This window comes from Pinus tabuliformis, chromosome 6, assembly GCF_031772625.1.
Source record: "Pinus tabuliformis cultivar Carrire ecotype Pingquan chromosome 6, CPIR1, whole genome shotgun sequence".
Taxonomy (NCBI): Eukaryota; Viridiplantae; Streptophyta; class Pinopsida; order Pinales; family Pinaceae; genus Pinus; species Pinus tabuliformis.
The window spans coordinates 1,940,240,152-1,940,245,388 of NC_142292.1; the positions used below are offsets into that span (position 1 = coordinate 1,940,240,152).

The 5,237-nt window shown below is 35.3% G+C and overlaps 1 pseudogene; it reads left to right on the forward strand.

Moving 5' to 3' along the window:
* Positions 1–343: 343 nt before the first annotated feature.
* On the forward strand, positions 344–1,292 carry LOC149266949 (uncharacterized; annotated as a pseudogene).
* The last annotated feature ends 3,945 nt before the right edge of the window (positions 1,293–5,237 follow it).

Consider the following 5,237-nt stretch of genomic DNA (forward strand, 5'->3'; position numbering starts at 1 on the left):
AATTTTTAGATGAAATTTAGTTTTTTTATTTTTTTTATTTTAGATTTAAAAAATAAAAATTTCCACAAAATAATAATATATGTATCATATATATACATATTATTATTAAAAAAGAAATAAATAAAAAAACTAACCATTTTTTTCTTTTTTTTAGATATTTAAAAAAAAAAAAAATAACCATTTTTTTTTTTAGATATTTTAAAAAAATGCAAAACATTAAATAAAAACAACATTAAACACAAAACAAAATAATTAAACCAAAAAAAGAAAAAAAACACAAACCAAACTCAACTGAATTTACAATCTTGGAAACGCTTCTTCTCTACTGGATCTTGTAATCCGTGATATCACATTAGATCCATCCAAGGAAGGGTAGTGCTCTTTAATGGTCTTGTTCTGGTTTTTTTGGCAAACAGTTGGTTTTCTTGTCTGGCCCTAGAGGGCAGGCTGATCTGACAAGGGGCAATGGCATCTGCACTCTCTAACCCAATCACTGTTGTATAGGTATGCACTTGTTTCGTGGGACAGTATTACCATGTCCTGCAACAACAGCCAGAGTTCGTGCACCAATTTCATACAGATCGAAGCATGATGCATCGCCTGGACCATGACAAGCAAGAAATAGCTACAAGGATGGTGGAAATTCATAACTATGTAATGTCTTTAAACTACACTGGTTGTGTGATTGAGGTCAAATCTACAGATGCTCAAGATTCGTTGAATGGTGGGGTATTGGTTATGGTCACTGGCTCCATTGAAAGAAAGGACGGAGATATCAAAAATAATTTTGTTCAGACATTTTCTTTTTTCTTGCCCCTCAGGAGAAAGGCGTAATCATGAATCCCATTTGAATTCCACTTCACCTCTTCCTGAGCCAGCACTAGAACCATCTTCTCCTGTCGCTGCTGAAATGAAAGGAGAGTTTACAGCTGCTTCTCCTGATGAAATTGAAGCTATTGCTGACTATGAAGCTTCTGAGCCACATGAAATACCTGTCATTGAAGATAAATTGGTTGAAAACCCAATTGAAGTCTCAGTGGTAACATCTTCAGTTGTACTAGCTTTTGAAGCTGCTTCATCTCCTGCTCCAATTGAGGAACCTTTAGGGGAAGCTCCCAAGCACACTTATGCCTCCATTCTTCTGTTTGCTAAGGGGGGCTTCTACCACTACACAACCTTATCAAACATCTACAAATAAGGTTGTTGTTGTAGTTTCAGAATGGCAACCTGCTCCAATGACCGACGATCTCCTGCGCCTGGTAAAAAATCTTCATCATTGCCAAACAGCTTAGAGTGTTGTGTTGAGAGCTGCACAGTCGCAAGTAAAGAAGAAACTGAAGCCGGTCTGTGGAGAAATAAGAAGGTAAAACGCCTTAATACAATGCAAAGTGATCCTGAAATCGCGGGATAACTCAGTCAGCCAAACGCAGTCACAGGGAATCGGAGTGCCATATAACACTCCTCAGCACTCGTCAATAGCCAGGTAAAACACCAAAAAACTCCAGAAGCAATAACTCTAAGGATCAGATGACATGAGTTTAACAAATATGCGGCTTGGCGATAAGATTCATAGGTATAGTCGCATGTATCGTGGCATAAACACTATGGAAACAGCGTAGTAATCTAACTCTATTTTGTTGCATGCATAACACGTTATTAGTATGGGCTCGCATGCATATTTTTGCAAATCAAAATGGAATTTATAAAACAGAGGAGGCAGAGTCATAGTTGCCAACACCGAAGATATGAATTTCTTTTGGATGTGTTGGTATAGCCGATTTTGTTTTGTGCTGTTGATTGATTTTATTGTGTGTATGCCTAATATATTGCATGCCTTTGAATCACCAAATGCCAGCTAATCATGTTTAATGAACCTTTGAATCATAGGATGTGGGCTAATTCGATGTATGAGCATTCATTTCGCATGCATGTTTTCTTTACAGCGAGGAGTTGATCCAGTTCCACATGTGGCTGCTTGCACAGATTTATGATGAGCACAACCGCTCTCATTCTCCTTGTTTTTTTTAGATTGCGATCTCTAAGAAGCCCTACTTTCAGTCCCGTGAGGCCACAGGGAGAAGATGATGTTGTAGAGTAGAGTACATTAGATATGAGATTGTGTGGGAAAGAGGGTGATAATAGATATTCTGTTGTCTGCCTTCTTCACAGAATGCGGGCCTCTAGTCACAGAACGTAGGCCTCTGGAGAACTGAGGAGATCAGAGAATATATATTATGGACAATATATCTACGGGTTTAGACAACTCCACAACTTTCCAGATTATTAGGTACCTGCGTCAATCCGTGCATGCGTTAGATGGCACCACCGACATCTCGCTCTTGTAGCCTGCTCCCGAAACATTCGAATTTTTGGATGACATTATTCTTCTATCGGAAGGTCAAATTGTGTATCAAGGACCTCGAGAAGACGTGCTCGGCTTCTTTGAATCTGTCGACTTTAAATGTCCAGAGAGAAAAGGCGTAGTCAGAATGTTGTTAGCGTGAATGAATTTCTGGGGCATTCGTGGCATAAGCGTGTTGGTAGTGAGACTTTAGGAGTACTATTGCTCAAATCTCGGGGTTTATTTCCATATGCATACTGGTACTGGATTGGTGTTGGGGTTCTATTGGATTATGCAGTCTTATTCAATAGTTGGTCCAGATCTTGACAGTGATTTTGCTAAGTCATGTTTTCTATGTAAGCAAATGAAACTAGAACTATCAAATTGTTTTCTCATAGACTAGATTACTTGTTTTCTGATGACGTCTCTACAAGACAAGGTCACATGAGGAAAATCATGAACATCTAAAGGCGCGTCAGTTCTGATGGGTTGGTTGCCACCATTTCCACGCATTCGCTCGACACTTTCTGTCGATGAAAGGGAAGACTAATCTTAGTAAGAATAAAATATCAGGCATACGATATATGCCTATTTAGATTCCCATTTTTTTTTAGTTATAGTTTATTTTTAGAATTTTTCTTTGTTAGGTTTTAATAAATAAAATTTTGTTGATTTTACAACTTAAAAAAATCTCAACTTAAAATAATAAATTAAAAAAATTTATGTTTTTTTAATTTGTTGTTTAAAAAAAAAAAATCTAAATAAATAAATAAAATCAACATAAGAAAAATAAAAAAAAATTATGTTTTCATTCATTTATTACTTTTGATATTTTCTTTTTAAAATTTTTTGTTTAAAAAAAATAACAAAAACAAAAACAAACAAAAAAAAAATAACAAAAAAAATAATAAAAAATAAAAGTTCACAAAATTCACACAGATTTGAAAATAACAAAATGGAATACTTGGAAACAAATTTCAAAAAAATTGATTTATCAAACATTGGAGGATTCTTGTTTCGATAGCTTCAAGTTGGCATTAACTCATCACATCTTTCTATTAAATGCTTTTATCTGACATACTAATATGCAGAACACAACAGATATTTCTAATGTCAATCCTTTTGCCGAGCACATTTCATGAGTTATATGATAGGGAGTATTACTTTTCACAGTTATATTTAAGAATGGATTGAAATTGATATCATGAATTGAGTTACTTTCAACACTTTGATTTTTTTTAAATCTGTATTATTTGGTATGAACTTTTTGCGTAAGAATCATGAAGGAAATGTGCAATTCTTCTTGAACAAACTTATGCTATCTTTTTGCCAAGTTTTTTTACAGGTTACAAGATAATAAAGTGATCATTAAGGAGATTGCATTATGATGACAATTAGTCTTCCAAAGACTAAATTCATGAAAAATTCTGAAGACAAATCCATCTCCACAACCACTACCTTGCACTTCCCTTTCCTCAAAAAGATTTTGAATTCCACCAATTGTACATCCATAAAGCGTGACATTTCCATATCCATTTTTCACAACAAGAGTTATTATTCATACACCATGCATTTCCTTACATCCATTCCTTACAAGCTTATTGCCATTTTCCTTGCCATTACGATTCCCCTTCATTTCTGCCAATAAAACCCTGCTTGAGTCAAAGTCCTAGAGTCTAAGTATCATTGAAAAAACACCTAGAGGCTTGCATGCCTTAATGGCAAGTACTCTTGCCAATGAACAATGGGAGTACATTAATATCCCTTGTTCGTTGGATCTTGTAGGTGACTCGACCGCGACAAATTTATTCGTACCTACAAAGATGTGCTAGGCATCTTGACTCCCATTGGAATCAATGGTGGGAGCTCTTGTGTTGGCTAGGGGAATTCATTAACGGCCACTAAGTCAACAACTTCTTGCTATGTTCGACATCGACACATTTAATCACATAGTAAGATTTGTGCCATCGAGCGTTGAAGACTTGAAGACCCATATTTTGTAGCAGATGAAGCCAATTTCCTTTCATTGTTTTTCAGTTTGTCATCACTTGAGGACAAGTCAATAAATAAGGCTGGGGGAAAATGTAACTTCTATATTTTGTATACCTTCCAAGCCTTATACATTTTCAGCCGCATTTAGTAGCAGATTCTGAACATTCAGTAGAAGATCCAACAACAGATTCAACAGCAGATGCAGCAACAATAAAAGATTCACTTTTTCGATTTCATCCACCATTTTCACAACCAAGTAAAGAAGACTATGAACAACAGTTTTTGCAGCCACACGTGCACAACTCTCATCCATTTTTGGAAGGGTAAGTTAAGGTATGATATTTTCTAACTTTTAACCATTAAATTCCTTGAAAAGTTAGAATAATAATTTTTGGAAAAACTTCACTTCCTTTCCTCATTTCACATAACTGCCCAAACTATCCGTTTAAGGGGAAGGATACATTTACATACATACTTTGTCACATTCATATAACATCCACATTCATATATCACATTCTAAACCCCACTTACCTTCAAAATATATTCACTATTACATGAGCATACAAATGGCTTTGTCAAAAGTATTTAAAAGTTAATTGGATGCCAACACAATCATGGTTGTTACACAAGAACCAACCATGATGCATTCCAACAAAAATACTCTGCAATAAAAATCACATTATCAATATGCAAAGATCATACATTGAATGCAACAAACAAAATATGGTTGAAACACAAGAACCAACCAAGTTGTAGTTCATCAAAATAACGCTTTGCAAAAGTTAAGAAAATGATATCATGCAGAGTTTAAGTCAAAGCTCAAGTACCAAAAAGTAATGTAACAGATTGCATGAGGACATGCAATACCTTCAGTTTGGGGGTATGTTGGGCTTCAAAATTATCC